Source organism: Dendrobates tinctorius, unplaced genomic scaffold (assembly GCF_039654945.1).
Source record: "Dendrobates tinctorius isolate UK_male_01 unplaced genomic scaffold, ASM3965494v1 ptg000047l, whole genome shotgun sequence".
Classification (NCBI taxonomy): domain Eukaryota; kingdom Metazoa; phylum Chordata; class Amphibia; order Anura; family Dendrobatidae; genus Dendrobates; species Dendrobates tinctorius.
The window spans coordinates 7,991,850-8,010,281 of NW_027361715.1; positions in this window are offsets into that span (position 1 = coordinate 7,991,850).

Below are 18,432 nucleotides of genomic sequence, written 5' to 3' on the forward strand. Positions count from 1 at the left end.
CCACATGTGGGGGTAAACCACTATTTGGGCGCATGGCAGAGCTCGGAAGGGAAACAGCGCCATTTGACGTTTTTGGCTGGAATTGAGATCGGACACCATGTCGCGATTGGAAAACCCCTGATGTACCAAAACAGTGGAAACCCCCCACAAATGACACCATTTTGGAAACTAGACCCCCTAAGGAACTTATCAAGATATGTGGTGAGAACTTTGAACCCACAAGGGCTTCACAGAAGTTTATAACATACAGCCGTACAATTAAAAAATCATATTTTTTCCACAAAAATGATCTTTTCACCCCAATTTTTATTTTCCCAAGGGTAACAGGACCCTAAAAGTTATTGTGCAATTTGTCCTGAGTACAATGATACCCCACATGTGGGGGTAAACCTCTATTTGGGCGCATGGCAGAGCTCGGAAGGGAAGCAGCGCCATTTGACGTTTTTGGCTGGAATTGAGATCGGACACCATTTCGCGTTTGGAAAACCCCTGATGTACCAAAACAGTGGAAACCCCCCACAAATGACACCATTTTGTAAATTAGACCCCCCAAGGAACTTGTCTAGATGTGTGGTGATCACTTTGAACCCCCCAGTGCTTCACAGAAGTTTATAACGCCCGGGCGTGAAAATAAAACATTCGTATTTTTTCCACAAACATGATGTTTTAGTCACCATTTTTTTTATTTTCCCAAGGGTACCAGGAGAAATTGGACCCCAAAAGTTGTTGTCCAATTTGTCCTGAGTGTGCTGATACCCCATATGTGGGATACAACTACTGTATGGACACACGTTGGGGCTCGGAAGGGAAGTAGTAACGTTTTGGAATGCAGACTTTGATGGAATGGTCTGCGGGTGTCATGTTGCCTTTGGAAAGCCCCTAATGTACCTAAACAGTGGAAACCCCCAAAAATGACCCCATTTTGAAAACTAGACCCCATAAGGAACTTATCTAGATGTGAGGTGAGCACTTTGAACCCCCAAGGGCTTCACAGAAGTTTATAATGCCCGGGCATGAAAATAAAAAAATCGTATTTTTTCCACAAACATGATCAATTAGTCCCCAATTTTTTTATTTTCCCAAGGGTAACAGGAGAAATTGAACCCCAAAAGTTGTTGTCCAATTTGTCCTGAGTACGCTGACACCCCATATGTGGGAGAAAACTACTCTATGGACACACGTCGGGGCTCAGAAGGGAAGTAGTTGTGATGTTTTGGAATGCAGACTTTGATGGAATGGTCTGCGGGTGTCATGTGCGTTTGGAGAGCCCCTGATGTACCCAAACAGTGGAAACCCCCAATTCTAACTCCAACCCGAACCCCAACACACCCCTAACCCTAATCTCAGCCCTAACCCTAGCCCTAACCCTAGCCCTAGCCCTAATGTACCTAAACTATTGAAACTCCCAACAATTGACCCCATTTTGGACACTAGACCCCCCCCCGGAACTTATCTAGATGTGTGGTGAGCACTTTCAACCCAGAGTGCTTCACAGAAGTTTATAACGCTCGGACGTGAAAATAAAAAAATCATTTTTTTCCACAAAAATGATATTTTTTCCTAAGGGTAACTGGAGAAATTGGACCACAAAAGTTGTTTTGCAATTTGTCCTGAGTAGGCTGATACCCTACATGTGGGGGTAAAACACTGTTTGTGCGCATGGCAGAGCTTGGAAGGGAAGGAGCACCATTTGACTTCTTCAACTCAGAATTGGCTGGAATTGAGATCAGACGCCATGTTGCATTTGGAGAGCCCCTGATGTGCCCAAACAGTGGAAACCCCCAATTCTAACTCCAACCCGAACCCCAACACACCCCTAACCCTAATCTCAGCCCTAACCCTAGCCCTAACCCTAGCCCTAGCCCTAACCCTAGCCCTAACCCTAACCCTAACCCTAGCCCTAGCCCTAACCCTAACCCTAACCCTAGCCCTGGACCTAACCCTAGCCCTAACCTTAACCCTAATGGGAAAATGGAAATACATACATTTTTTAAATTTTATTATTTTTCCCTAACTAAGGGGGTGATAACGGGGGGTTTGATTTACTATTCATGGCGGTTTTTATGTTTGGCAGCTGTCGCACGCTAAAAGACGCTTTTTATTGTAAAATTAGTTTTTGCATCACCACATATTGAGAGCTATAATTTTTCCACATTTTGACCCACCAAGTCATGTGAGGTCTTATTTTTTGCAGGATGAGTTGACGTTTTTATTGGTACCATTTTTGGGCATGTGACATTTTTTGATCGCTTTTTATTCCTATTTTTGGGACGCAGAATGAACAAAAACCAGCGTTTCATGAATTTCTTTTGGGGGGATGCGTTTACACCTTTTCACGTGCGGTAAAATTGATAAAGCGGTTTTATTCTTCGGGTCAGTACGGTTACAGCAATACCTCATTTAGGTCATTTTTTTATGTTTTGGTGGTTTTATGCAATGAAAACTATTTTATATAAAAAATAATTATTTTTGCATCGCTTTATTCTGCGAGCTATAACTTTTTTATTTTTTTGCTGATGATGCTGTATCGCAGCTCATTTTTTGCGGGACAAGATGTCATTTTCAGTGGTACCATGGATATTTATATGCGTCTTTTTGATCGCGCGTTATTACACTTTTTGTTTGGCGGTATGATAATAAATCATTATTTTTTGCTTCGTTTTTTATTTTTATTTTTATTTTTTAAGAGGTTCACTAAAGGGGTTAACTAATGGCACAGTTTTATAGGGCGGGTCGTTACGGACGCGGCGATACCAAATACGTATACTTTTATTGTTTTTTTCTTTTTTCTTTCCAAAAAATGGATTTATTGGGGGAATATTTTTTTTTTTTCTAATTTATTTGGCGATTTTTAAAAAATTATTTTAACACTTTTTTATTTTTTTTTAACTTTATTACATAGTCCCAGGTGGGACATCACTGTCCTGTGACAGATCGCTGATCTGTCACATCACAGATCACTGTGACAGATCAGCGATCTGTCACAGGCACTACTGCAGACTTCCTCATGCCTGCACTTTGCAGGGAAAGAGCCCCCCGCAGCAGCGCTGCACATTGCGCTGCTGTGGGGGGCTCAGGGAAGCACGGAGGGAGCCCCCTCCCTGCTGATGCTTCCCAATAACCCCCGGTAAACTGCGATCATGTTTGATCGCGGTGTGCAAGGGGTTAACGTGTCGGGGGCGGTCCGTGACCACCCCTGACACATTGTGCCGGGTGTCAGCTGTGATAATCAGCTGACACCCGGCCGCGATCAGCGGCGCTCACCACGTGGGCGCCACTGATCGCGCTAGACATACTATCCCGTCCATGGGCATAGGGGCCCGGGTCCCATGGACGGGATAGTACGTCTGATGTCAGAAAGGGGTTAAAAGCGGTTAACCTACTCCCAGAAAAGGTAGCCTTCCAGGTGTTCTGGAGCCAGACCATGACACAGACTCAACACCTCCTGCCTTAGCTGCTATTGTACTTTTGCCACTACCAGCAGATGCACCACCACCATCAGCACCAGCTGGCCCCCCCACTCCCACATCCGCGGCCTCTTCCACCAAACTTCAAAATGTTGCAGAAAATGAACGCAAAATAACATCAGATATATGGTACTGTATCAAAAGCATACAGCTCTATACAGTCAAAGGATGATTGTCAATCTCCCTATATATACCATCAGTCACACAGAGATGCTCACAGGCTCAGTATGGATTAGACAAGAGTAGAAAAAGTAGAAAAAGTGTACAGTATCATCAGATAGCAGGTATATATAGTATAGTTTAAACATTCTAAATCTCCGTAAATATTTCAGGAGGCAGACACAGACTCTCTCAGGCTCATTATGGATTACAGCACAATATAAAAAGCCGTAAAACGTTTATGGACCTGAAGAGTACAGCTGTACCCAGTGTAGGGGTCGTTGTTGTCAATCTCAGTATTTATTTCCCCAGTCAGAAAATAACTCTCACTTGGTCAGTTTGGATTAGACCAGAATATAAAAAGCAGTAAATGGGTAATGTATCACAAACGTAGAGCTGTATACACTAGTGTTGGGGTAATTTTTAAATGTACATCTAAATTGCAGGAGTAACCCACAGACTGTCACATGCTCAGGATGGATCACTCCACAATATAACAAGAAGATCCACAAGAAATAATCACACATGAGGGACAATGTTCCAGGTGTCAATGATACAATTAGAGTGGTGGGTGGAGGAGGACTTCATGGCAGAAAGGGTACAGTATCACCAGATACCAGGTATATATAGCATAGTTTAAACATTAAAAATGTACGTCTATATGTTCAGGAGTAGTGTTGAGCCACCCCACTTGTGTTCCAGTTCATTTTGGTTCGTTGAACACGAGGCAAGTTCGTCGAATGTTTGTCGAACGTTCGACGAACAACGTCGAACACCATTGAAAACAATGGCAGGCAAACACATACAAACACATAGAAAACAATTGCAAAATACCTTAAAAGGTGTCCCAAAGCAGACAAAATGCTCAGAATACAAAAATAACATATGGAAAACGGCAACTACATAAAGAAAAGAGGTGGAGGAGTAAAAGGAGGAGGATGAGACACAGATATAGGCATGTCATGCCCTTATGAAGTAAAGAAAGGCTGGAATAAAAATGTAAAATACCAAAAAACAGAAAATAACTCTGAAATCGAAGACGATCATATACCGTTGGACTTCCCACCATAAATTAGGCCAACTGCCGATCGGGCGGCGTTATTCCCACGAACCTCCGAACAGAGTCCATGAAGGCAAAGTGTTTGGTTTCCGGGGGCAGTATGGTTGCAAAGCTGAACCTTAAAGGAATGTCCAGAAGGGCACCACCAGGAGTGGAGCCTGCAGCTTAATTCGACTCCTCCTGGGAAACCTCAACCATGCCAACTACAGAAAAGACTGACAGATTGCAAGCTTTGTCGATTCTGTGGGTGGTGGTGGATGTCCGTTTTTAGTTGTGCTAGAGATTTGTCAGCTTAATTCCGTTAACGAATGAGACTCCGGCATGACCCCGCGGCACGCATCAAGCTTACTAGAGGGACAAGCGAGGCTCTGGTACGCGAGATCGAGCAATAACAGGTCTGTCATGCCCTTACATGTCCGGAGCTGCATGCGCGCTACACTGAAAGAACCAGCGTGTGTCGCTTACAGGTGCTGATAACACGCAGAACCCTGTTAGTGATGGGGATTTGGGATTCCAATTCTTCCCCGCGAACGAGGATTTCCCAGTAAGTGCAGGTCAACTGGAATTCCGGAATTAGGCCTAACCGGCTTTCCAGAAAAAATGAAAAAATTAAGTGTCCAAACCACAGGTGCTGTAGCTTGCTTAACAGCTGGGCTCCTATGCTGAGTAGCACACAGTTGTTGCATAAACAGGTGGCATAGCTTGGTTCACGGGTGGGCAACTCTGCTGAGTAGCAGACAGTGCTTACATAAACAGGCGGCATAGCTAGGTTCACAGGTGGGCTCCTCTGCTGAGCAATAGACACCAGTACGAGTCCCAAAGTATTCACTGGGCTAAATGGAGTTAAAAAATGGTTCTTGCATAAACAGGCGGCACAGCTTGGTTCACGGGTGGGCTCCTCTGATGAGTAGCAGACACAGTTACTAGGCCCAAAGTATTAACTTTGCTAAATGCAGTCAAAAACTGGTTCTTTCATAAACAGGCGGCATAGCTAGGTTCACTGGTGGGCTCCTCTGCTGAGTAGCAGACAGTGCTACAAGGCCCAAAAGGATTTTCTGGACAAGATGCGGTAAAAAATAATTAGAAACACACAGTGTAGCTCCTTGACAGGTGTACTACACCGCTTGCTACCACACTCCGCTACTATGCCATGAAACAGTCTATTAACATTGAAAACCATTATTAATGTGAAAATGAAGTTACGCTTTTGGTGAACGAACTGTTCTCGAACGGAACCTCGAACAGCTGAATTTTAAGCAAAGTGTTCGAGTTTGTCGAACGGCTCGAACACCACCCAAAACAGCTGGAATTTTAACTTGGCAAACAGGAGGCAAATTCAGACGTTCTCAGGCCCAGCATGGATTTGACAAGATTGTAGAAAGTTGAGAAAGGGTACAGTATCACCAGATAACAGGTATATATAGCATAGTTTAAACATTAAAAACCTATCTCTATATATTAGGAGGCAGACTCAGACGGTCTCAGGCCCAGTATGGATTCGACGTGATTGTAGAAAGTTGAGAAAGGGTACATTAATCACTGGATAGCAGGTATATATAGCATAGTTTAAACATTAAAAGTCTGCGTGTATATTTCCGGAGTCCGACAAAGACACTCACGGCCTCAGAATGGATTAGACAAGAATCTAAAAAGTAGAAAAAGGGTAATGTATTCAAAGCGTACACCAGTATACACTGTTGGGGTATTTTTCAATCTTCATATATATTTCAGTCTCAGTAACACAGTTTAGACTATCAGCAAGAGGAAACGAGATGGATACAAGTACAGAAGGAAAGTCGACTGATTGCTGAAATTTTGGAATTACTAATCACGGTAAAAACTCACAGGAGAATTCTCAGCGGCGATGCTGACCCTCAATTACTTTGTCTGTGGAGACAGCGAAAACAGTTCTTGTGAAGAAAGATTTGCTGTGTCGCAGTACCGTGGAACCCATCACCGTTATTCATATCCATCAAATTGTGATCACAGGGACAGATGTAGACATCGTCCTCATTGCCTATCATGATCTGTCAGGTAACTTTGGAGTGCAAAAGACACAAGCCACAGGCCATAGGCGATTCTATTGGATTGGCATGAGAGGACACATTTAAAAATGTGGGCAGGAATGTGACACGTCTGTGAGTCGGAAAACCGTGAAAGCTGATGATAAATCACCACTGCATCTCATTGTGAGTCCAAGTCCATAACAAATGGAAGCCATTGATCATCTGAAGATAGAGCCCAGCAGGACAGGGAATAGCTATGTCTTAACCATCATCTATCATTTCACCAAATTTGTATTGTCAGTCCCAGTGAAGTATTTAACAGGCCAGACTACACAGTGGTGGAGCAGGGAGAGGTAAGTATTGCAAGTGCTGGTGCCCTGAGCAATCAGGGGGGCCCACTCCTGGGCGGTGGTACTGGCACAGGGCCCCTCATAGTACGCCGGTGTGTCTGACGGCGGGTGTGCACCCCCACCGTCAGAGACACTTGATTCTACTATGAGGGACCTTGTGCCAGTGCCATTGCCAAAGAGTGTGCCCACCCACCTGTCCAGGGCAACGGCACTCGCACGGGTGCGTGCGCCAGGTGCTGACCCTGGTCCTGTGGGGGGAGGCAGCCCAGTTAGGGAGGAGGAAAACATGGCATATGATGATGTTGGACATTCAGCAGCTGCAAATGGAGTAATTAGAGAAGTCCGCGGAAGAGGAGGACAAAAGCAAGCCATTTTTCTGGCAATCTACGTGTCAGCAGGGGAGGGTGGGACAAAATCCTTTGAAACCCATGCATGGTTCATTTTAATGAAGGTTAGATCATCAACATTTTGGGTCGACAGACGGGTCCTTTTTTCTGTCAGGATTGATCCAGCAGCACTGAAGACTTGTTCAGGTAACACACTAGCAGCAGGGCAAGCGAGCTCCTGTGAGGCATATTGTGCCAATTCAGGCCAGTTGTCAAGTTTACTGACCCAATAGCCAAAGGTGAATGACCGGTGATGGAGAACATCAATATGGGAGGAGAAGTAGCTTGTTACCATAGATGACAACTGCTATCTCCTGTCACTTTCAATCGATGCAGTATTACCAGTCGTGTGAGCGGTACTTGAAAAATCAGTCCACAACATGGTCATGAAACCCTTGTGTCCAGCGCCACTTTGGCTGTGTGCACCACGAACACCTCTTCCATGTTGCCCCCTGTGGCTCGTTGGAAAAACTTCACCGCCGCTGTGTGCTGGGAATGTCTCAAACAAACGGTTCACCAGAGTTGCTTGTTTGTTAGCCAATATTAGCTCTAGGTTCTCCTGTAGCATGATGCTTTGGAATTTGCCTTTATAGCGTGGATGCAGAATGCTGGCCAACCAGTAATCGTCATCGTTCATCATTTTGGCAATGTAGGGTCCCTTTTTAGGATCTGCAAGGCATAATCAGACATGTGGGCCAATTTTGCAGGTGTCAATGATGCACTGCGAGTGCTGGGTGGAGGAGCAATTTCTGGCAAATCAACATCCCTCCAGTCATGTACAAACCCTGTACCTGACCTTGCAAAGCCAAAATTTTTTCTTGCCCCCTGAGAAGCATCCTCCTCCCCAAAATAATCATCCCCATCATCCTCCTCCTCCTCCTCTTCCTCTTCCTCTTCTTCCTCCACCTCGTCCACGAGACTTCCCTGAGCAGACAATGGCTGACTGTCATCAAGGCTTCCCTCCTCCTCTTCCTCCTCGGCTGCAGACACCTGCTCCTTAATGTGCGTCAAAGTTTGCATGAGCAGACGCATAGGTTGGATGCTCATGCTTATGATAGCGTCGTCTGCGCTTACCAGCCGTGTGCATTCCTCAAAACACTGAAGGACATTACAGAGGTCTTTCAGCTTCGACCACTGCACACCAGACAACTCCATGTCTGCCTGCAAACTGCCTGCCCGTGTATCCTCCCACGAATGAATTACAGCCTGCCTCTGTGTGCACAGCCTCTGAACCATGTGCAGGGTGGAGTTCCACCTTGTTGCAATGTCGATAATCAGGCAGTGCTTGGGAAGGTGGAGCAATCGCTGCAGCTTCTGCATACGACTGGAGTGTACGGGCGACCGGCGGATGTGCGAGCACAGTCTTTGCACCTTATGGAGCAGGGCTGTTAACTCCCGATAATTATTGAGGAAGCACTGCACCACCAGGTTCAAGGTGTGAGCCAGGCAAGGTATGTGTCTGAGTTTTGAAAGGGCTATGGCTGCCACAAAATTCCGGCCGTTATCGCTAACTACCTTGCCTGCCTCAAGATGTAGACTGCCCAGCCATGACTCAGTTTGTCGCTACAAGTAGTCGGCCAGTACCTCCGCGGTGTGTCTGTTGTCGCCCAAAAACATCATCTTCAACACAGCCTGCTGATGCTTATCACTAGCTGTTCGATAGTGAGACACCTCGTGTTCAACACTGACAGCTACGGATGGAGTGCTTGTGTGACTGCGCTCTGTGGATGAGCTTTCGCTTCTGGAGGAGGAGGGTCGAACGCCTTCAGCCAACTATTTCCTATACCGTGGGCTAGGCAGCACTGTCCCACCGCTGCTGTCCCCTGTGGACCCTGCATCCACCACATTAACCCAGTGCACAGTGATGGACATGTAATGGCCCTAGCCATGCCTACTGGACCATGCAACTGTTGTGAGGTGCACCTTTCCACTCACTGATTGCTTGAGTGCATGGACAATGCAGTCTTTCACATGCACGTGGAGGGCTGGGATAGCTTTTCCTGAAATGAAGTGCTGACTTGGTAGGTCATAGCGTGGTACTGCGTAGGCCATGAGCTCGCGGAAAGCTTTGCTTTCAACCAACAGGTAGGGCATCATCTCTAACGAGATTAGTTTGGCAATGTGGGCGTTGAAAGCCAGTGTACGCAAATGAGAAGATGAGTACTTTCTTGTCCTACTCAGAGTCTCTGGTAGGGTGAGCGGGACTTGAGAGCTGCATATGATGGAACGAGCGGTGGACATGGCGGACTGAGAGAGGGTTGGTGATGGTGATGGTGTTGGTGGTGTTGCTGATGGCCTAGATTCAGTCTTTCGCAGCAAAACATTGTGATTCCATGACTGCTTTGCCCTTGCGACGACACCTCGACATTTGTTGCTGGTGGTAAGCTAACCGGTGGGCTTACAGTGGGGGAAGCGATGTAGCATTGCTGACTACCTTCATTCGGAGCAGGTGCACATGTGGTATGTGAGGTTTGGTAGTCCGTCCATGCTTGCAAGTGCATGGTGGTTAAATGTCTAAGCATGCAACTGATATTCAAATTTCTCAGATTTTTCCCTCGGCTAAAGGTCTTTGCGCACTTCTTACAGATAACTTTTGCCTGATCATTAGGATTTTGTTCAAAAAAGTGCCACACTGCACTCTTCCTACTATGGAAGACATTTTGAGACCTTGCACACTGTGCTAATTTGACCGTCTGGCCAAGCTGTCCTGCAACTCCTTTGGTTTTTGTAACACATTTTTGGACTGTTATGGTCCTGCCAGATAACAGCTGTTGTGATGTCGTTGCCTGCTGCGGATCCTCCTCCTCCTCTTCTGAGCTTTTGGCAGTGGCACCCTCTTCCTCCATTGGATGCCAATCAGGGTCAACAACTGGATCATCCATCACCTCCTCTTCAATTTCATGTGCACCTTCCTCTGTGTCACCGTTTATGGTGGTATAGTGTGCGGGAAGGGGCACCTGAGTTTCATCAGGGTGTGATTCTGCCTCAGTGCACTGCGAGGACAATGTAGTGCTCTGAGTGAATGTAACAGCAGAAAAATCTAGCAGTGGCTGTGCATCAGTGCACTCCATGTCAGATTCATCTTGGCCTGGGGAATTCACGATTTGACTTGCTAACCCAGGCACGGTATGTGAAAAGAGCTCCATGGAGTAATCGGTAGTGTGGCCTGCCACATCCTTCACTTCTGGTAGGGGTGAAGGACACAGGGAAAGGTGTTGTTCTGACCAGGAGCCTCCACTGACAACTCAGTGCTTTTATTTTTTGAAACTTCAGAAGAGGAGGCGAGAGAGCTGGAGGCTGTGTCAGCAATGTAAGCCAAAACTTGTTCCTGAAGCTCTGGCTTTAAAAGTGGTTTACCTACTCCCAGAAAAGAGAGCCTTCAAGGCCTTGTGGAGCCAGACGATGACGCAGGCTCAACACCTCCTGCCTTAGGTGCTATTGTGCTTTTGCCACTACCAACAGATGCAACACCACCACCATCGGGACCAGCTGGCAACCCTCGCCCACTTCCATGGCGTCTTCCACCATACTTCCTCATTTTTGTGAAAATGTACCCAAAATACCACCAGCTATATGGTACTGTAAAACAAGGTAGAAGGTGTATCTACTATTGGTGAGAATTTGAATCTCAGTAGAGATTTGAGGACGCTGAACTATTGTCTCAGGCCCAGTAGAGATTACACCTCAATGTAACAGGCTGAAATTGGATGGTGTATGACAAGGTGGAGGGTGTCTATAGGATTGGTGAGAATTTGAATCTCACTAGAGATTTGAGGATGCTGAACTATTGTCTCAGGCCCAGTAGAGATTACACCTCAATGTAACAGGCTGAAATTGGATGTTGTATGACAAGGTGGAGGGTGTCTATAGGATTGGTGAGAATTTGAATCTCACTATAGATTTGAGGATGCAGAACTATTGTCTCAGGGCCAGGAGAGATTAAACCTCAATGTAACAGGCTGAAATTGGATGGTGTATGACAAGGTGGAGGGTGTCCATAGGATTGGTGAGAATTTGAATCTCACTAGAGATTTGAGGACGCTGAACTAGAGTTGAGCGAAACGGGTCGAAAAAGTTGAAAAGTCATTGACTTTCGCCAAAGTTGGGTTTCATTAAATGAAACCCGACCTTAGCGTGAGGTCGGCGACTTTAGCGCCAAAGTCGCGTTTCAAAAGATGCTTGAGCGCCCTTTTTGCAGCCAATCAGGAAGAACGGACACTGTGGGCAACGTGATGACATAGGCAGCTGTCACCACCATTTTGGAGAAGGGCATGCAAGTGATTGGCTTGCTTTGTGGGGCGTCACAGGGGGTATAAAAGGGCGGGGACGTCGACCGCCATGTTACTCATGCTGATCTCAGAATATAGAGAGCTGCTGCTGATTCTGTAGGGAGCGTGTTAGGCAGGGAAGAAGATTCCAAAAACTGATTCTGCTGCTAGCGATTTTGCCTGTACAACACACCAGTCACTGTGCAGTGAAAGGGGAGGCTATATTTTGGTGCATCAGCTCTGTTGGTTATTAGGCTGCCTTTTAAGGCTACCTGGTAGCTGCATTTTATTGTTTTCTCCTTGTGAGTTACTGAGCGTTCATTTTTCACACACCGTACAGCGGTGTACGCTCCTCTCTCAGTACCGTGTAACGGCTGTTATCACGGCCACAGTGAAGCTATCTGCGTGTGACTCTGTAAGGATAAGTTGAGGAGTTGTTCCGTTCTTACAGACCTCCACCTTATAGTTTTGTCTGGTTTTCAAACAGTTTAGTATATTTGCTGTTTGATTACATTCAAAACTATAGAGAGACAGCGTGTGTCAGTCCGTAAACTAAAACACGGAGCTTGACAATTTTACATACACTGGACAGCGGTATACGTGCACGCTCCTCTCTCAGCACCATGTAGCAGCTGTTATCACGGCCACAGTGAAGCAATCTGTGTGTGACTCTGTAAGGATAAGTCGAGGAGTTGTTCCGTTCTTACAGACCTCCACCTTATAGCTTTGTCTGGCTTTCAAACTGTTTAGTATATTTGCTGTTTGATTACATTCAAAACTATAGAGAGACAGCGTGTGTCAGTCCGTAAACTAAAACACGGAGCTTGACAATTTTACATACACTGGACAGCGGTGTACGTGCACGCTCCTCTCTCAGTACCGTGTAACAGCTGTTATCACGGCCACAGTGAAGCTATCTGTGTGTGACTCTGTAAGGATAAGTCAAGGAGTTGTTTGTTCTTACAGACCTCCACCTTATAGTTTTGTCTGGTTTTCAAACAGTTTAGTATATTTGCTGTTTGATTACATTCAAAACTATAGAGCGACAGCGTGTGTCAGTCCGTATACTAAAACACGGAGCTTGACAATTTTACATACACTGGACAGCGGTGTACGTGCACGCTACTCTCTCAGTACCGTGTAACGGCTGTTATCATGGCCACAGTGAAGCTATCTGTGTGTGACTCTGTAAGGATAAGTCGAGGAGTTGTTCCGTTCTTACAGACCTACACTGTAGGGAGATTCCAGTTCTGCCCAATTCTATATACACCTTGTAGTTTGTCATACAGTAGGCAATTTCTGCCGGTCACATTGCGGTGTTAAATAAACAGGGCCTGACTGAATCCCTCAGTGTCCTGAAGTGTAGAGACATTCCAATTCTACACAGTCCTCTATACACCCTTCTAACAGCATAGAGAATCTGCCTGTCATATTGCGGTGTTAAATAAACAGGGCCTGACTGAATCCCACAGTGTCGTGAAGTGTAGAGACATTCCAATTCTACACAGTCCTTTATACACCGTTCTAACAGCATAGAGAATCTGCCTGTCATATTGCGGTGTTAAATAAACAGTGCCTGACTGAGTCCCACAGTCTCCTGAAGTGTAGAGACATTCCAATTCTCCACAGTCCTCTATACACCCTTCTAACAGCATAGAGAATCTGCCTGTCATATTGCGGTGTTAAATAAACAGGGCCTGACTGAATCCTACACTGTCCTGAAGTGTAGAGACGTTCCAATTCTCCACAGTCATCTATACACCCTTCTAACAGCAAAGAGAATCTGCCTGTCATATTGCGGTGTTAAATAAACAGGGCCTGACTGAATCCCACAGTGTCCTGAAGTGTAGAGACATTCCAATTCTCCACAGTCCTCTATACACCCTTCTAACAGCATAGAGAATCTGCCTGTCATATTGCGGTGTTAAATAAACAGGGCCTGACTGAATCCCACAGTGTCGTGAAGTGTAGAGACATTCCAATTCTACACAGTCCTTTATACACCATTCTAACAGCATAGAGAATCTGCCTGTCATATTGCGGTGTTAAATAAACAGTGCCTGACTGAATCCCACAGTCTCCTGAAGTGTAGAGACATTCCAATTCTCCACAGTCCTCTATACACCCTTCTAACAGCATAGAGAATCTGCCTGTCATATTGCAGTGTTAAATAAACAGGGCCTGACTGAATCCTACACTGTCCTGAAGTGTAGAGACGTTCCAATTCTCCACAGTCATCTATACACCCTTCTAACAGCATAGAGAATCTGCCTGTCATATTGCGGTGTTAAATAAACAGGGCCTAACTGAATCCCACAGTGTCCTGAAGTGTAGAGACATTCCAATTCTCCACAGTCCTCTATACACCCTTCTAACAGCATAGAGAATCTGCCTGTCAAATTGTGGTGTTAAATAAACAGTGCTTGACTGAATCCCACAGTCTCCTGAAGTGTAGAGACATTCCAATTCTCCACAGTCCTCTATACACCCTTCTAACAGCATAGAGAATCTGCCTGTCATATTGCGGTGTTAAATAAACAGGGCCTGACTGAATCCCACAGTGTCCTGAAGTGTAGAGACATTCCAATTCTCCACAGTCCTCTATACACCCTTCTAACAGCATAGAGAATCTGCCTGTCATATTGCGGTGTTAAATAAACAGGCCTGACTGAATTCTACAGTGTCGTGAAGTGTAGAGACATTCCAATTCTCCACAGTCCTCTATACACCCTTCTAACAGCATAGAGAATCTGCCTGTTATATTGCGGTGTTAAATAAACAGGGCCTGACTGAATCCCACAGTGTCCTGAAGTGTAGAGACGTTCCAATTCTCCACAGTCATCTATACACCCTTCTAACAGCAAAGAGAATCTGCCTGTCATATTGCGGTGTTAAATAAACAGGGCCTGACTGAATCCCACAGTGTCCTGAAGTGTAGAGACATTCCAATTCTCCACAGTCCTCTATACACCCTTCTAACAGCATAGAGAATCTGCCTGTCATATTGCGGTGTTAAATAAACAGGGCCTGACTGAATCCCACAGTGTCGTGAAGTGTAGAGACATTCCAATTCTACACAGTCCTTTATACACCATTCTAACAGCATAGAGAATCTGCCTGTCATATTGCGGTGTTAAATAAACAGTGCCTGACTGAATCCCACAGTCTCCTGAAGTGTAGAGACATTCCAATTCTCCACAGTCCTCTATACACCCTTCTAACAGCATAGAGAATCTGCCTGTCATATTGCAGTGTTAAATAAACAGGGCCTGACTGAATCCTACACTGTCCTGAAGTGTAGAGACGTTCCAATTCTCCACAGTCATCTATACACCCTTCTAACAGCATAGAGAATCTGCCTGTCATATTGCGGTGTTAAATAAACAGGGCCTAACTGAATCCCACAGTGTCCTGAAGTGTAGAGACATTCCAATTCTCCACAGTCCTCTATACACCCTTCTAACAGCATAGAGAATCTGCCTGTCAAATTGTGGTGTTAAATAAACAGTGCTTGACTGAATCCCACAGTCTCCTGAAGTGTAGAGACATTCCAATTCTCCACAGTCCTCTATACACCCTTCTAACAGCATAGAGAATCTGCCTGTCATATTGCGGTGTTAAATAAACAGGGCCTGACTGAATCCCACAGTGTCCTGAAGTGTAGAGACATTCCAATTCTCCACAGTCCTCTATACACCCTTCTAACAGCATAGAGAATCTGCCTGTCATATTGCGGTGTTAAATAAACAGGCCTGACTGAATTCTACAGTGTCGTGAAGTGTAGAGACATTCCAATTCTCCACAGTCCTCTATACACCCTTCTAACAGCATAGAGAATCTGCCTGTTATATTGCGGTGTTAAATAAACAGGGCCTGACTGAATCCCACAGTGTCCTGAAGTGTAGAGACATTCCAATTCTCCACAGTCCTCTATACACCCTTCTAACAGCATAGAGAATATGCCTGCTATATTGCGTTGTTAAATAAACAGGGCCTGACTGAATCCCACAGTATCCTGAAGTGTAGAGACATTCCAATTCTCCCCAGTACTATATACACCTTGTACCTTGTTTTACAGTAACAGAGAGTTGGTGTAAATTTTGGAAAATTTTTCCAAAAAATGAGGAAGTGTGATGGAAGAGTCCGTGGAAGTGGGCGGGGGTTGGCAGCTGGTAATGATGGTGTTGGTGTTGGTGGTGTATCTGCTTGTAGTGGCAAAAGCAAAATAGGACCAAATACTGGAGGTGTTGAGGCTGCGTCATCATCTGGCTCCACAAGGCCTTGAAGGCTCCCTTTTCTGGGAGTAGGTAAACCGCTTCTAAAGCCAGAGCTTCAAGAACAAATTTTGGCTTACATTGCTGACTGAGCCTCCAGCTCTATCGCCTCCTCTTCTGAAGTATTAAAAAATAAAAGCACTGAGTCCTCATTGGAGGCTCATGGTCATGAACCACACCTTTCCTTGTGTCCTTCACCACTACCAAAATTGAAGGATACGGTAGGCCACACTACAGATTACTCCATGGAGCTGTTTTCACATACCATGCCTGGGTTATCAATTCAAATCGTGAATTACCCAGGCCAAGATGAATCTGACATGGAGTGCACTGATGCACAGCCACTGCTAGATTTATCTGCTGGTACATTCACTCAGAGCACTACATTGTCCTCGCAGTGTACTGAGCCAGAATCTGACCCTGATGAAACTCAGTTGCCCCCTCCCGCATACTATACCACCATACACGGTGACACAGAGGAAGGTGCACATGACATTGAAGAGGAGGTGATGGATCACCCAGTTGTTGACCCAGATTGGCATCCATTGGGGGTAGAGTGTGCCGCAGCCAATAGCTCAGAAGAGGAGGAGGAACATCCGCAGCGGGCATCGACATCGCAACAGTTGTTATCTGGCAGGCCCGGAGCAGTCCAAAAACGGGTTACAAAAACCCAAAAGAATGCAGGACAGCTTGGCCAGACGGTCAAAAAAGCACAGCGTGCAAGGCCTCAAACTGTCTTCCCTAGTAGGAAGAGTGCAGTGTGGCACTTTTTTGAACAAAATCCTAATGATCAGGCAAAGGTAATCTGTAAGAAGTGCGCAAAGCCGAGGGAAAAATCTGAGAAATTTGAATACCAGTTGCATGCTAAGACATTTAACCACCATGCACTTGCAAGCATGGATGGACTACCAAAACTCACGTACCACATGTGCTACTGCTCCCAAAGAAGGTAGTCAGCAACGCAACATTGTTTCCCCCACTGTAAGTCCACCGGTTAGCACACCACCAGCAGCAAATGTTGAGTTGTTGTTGCAAGGGCAAATCATTCAGGGAATCACACTTGCAACGAAAGACTGAATCTAGGCCATCAGAAAGAACACCAACTCCATCACCATCATCAACCCTCTCTCAGTCCGCCATGTCCACCGCTACTTCCACCATATCCAGCTCTCAAGTCCAGCTCACCCTACCAGAGACTATGAGTAGGACAAAAAAGTACTCATCCTCTCATCCGCGTACACTGACTTTGAACACCCACATTGCCAAACTAATCTCGTTAGAGATGATGCCCTATCGGTTGGTTGAAAGCGCAGCTTTCCGCGAACTAATGGTTCCACGCTATGAACTACCCAGTCACCACTTCCTTTCTCACAAAGCCATCCCAGCCCTCCACCCTCATGTGAAAGACGACATTGTCCATGCACTCAAGCTGTCAGTGAGTGGAAAGGTGCACCTCACAACTGATGCATGGTCCAGTAGGCATGGCCAGGGCCGTTACGTGTCCATCACTGCGCACTGAGTTAATTTGGTGGATGCAGGGTCCACAGGGGACAGCGGTGGTGGCACAGTGCTGCCTAGCCCACGGTATAGGAAACAGTTGGCTGTAGGCGTTCGACCCTCCTCCTCCTCCAGAAGCGAAAGCTGGTCCACAGAGCGCAGTCGCACGAGCACTGCATCCGCAGTTGACAGTGTTGCAAACGAGGTGTCCCCCTATTGATCAGCTAGTGGAAAGCGTCAGCAGGCTGTGTTGCAGATGATGTGTTTGGGCGACAGACATACCGCAGAGGTACTAGCCAACTACTTTCAGCGACAAACTGAGTCATGGCTGGGCAGTCTACATCTTGAGGCAGGCAAGGTAGTTAGTGATAATGGCTGGAATTTTGTGGCAGCCATAGCCCTTTCAAAACTCAGACATATACCTTGCTTGGCTCACACCTTGAACCTGGTGGTGCAGTGCTTCCTCACTAATTATCCGGATTTAACAGGCCTGCTCCTTAAGGTGCGAAGACTGTTCTCGCACATCCGCCGGTCGCCGGTCCACTCCAGTCGTATGCAGAAGCTGCAGCGATTGCTCCACCTTCCCAAGCACCGCCTAATTATCGATGTTGCAACAAGGTGGAACTCCACCCTGCACATGGTTGAGCGGCTGTGTGAACAAAGGCAGGCCGTAATGCATTTGTGGGAGGATACACGGGCAGGCACTTTGAGGGCAGACATGGAGTTGACAGGTGTGCAGTGGTCGAAGCTGAAAGATCTCTGTAAAGTCCTTCAGTGTTTTGAGGAATGCACACGGCTGGTAAGCGCAGACGACGCCATCATAAGCATGAGCATCCCACTTATACGTCTGCTCATGCAAACTTTGACGCACATTAAGGAGCAGGTGTCTGCAGCCGAGGTTGATGAGGAGGAAGAGGAGGAGGGAAGCCTTGATGACAGTCAGCCATTGTCTGGTCAGGGAACTG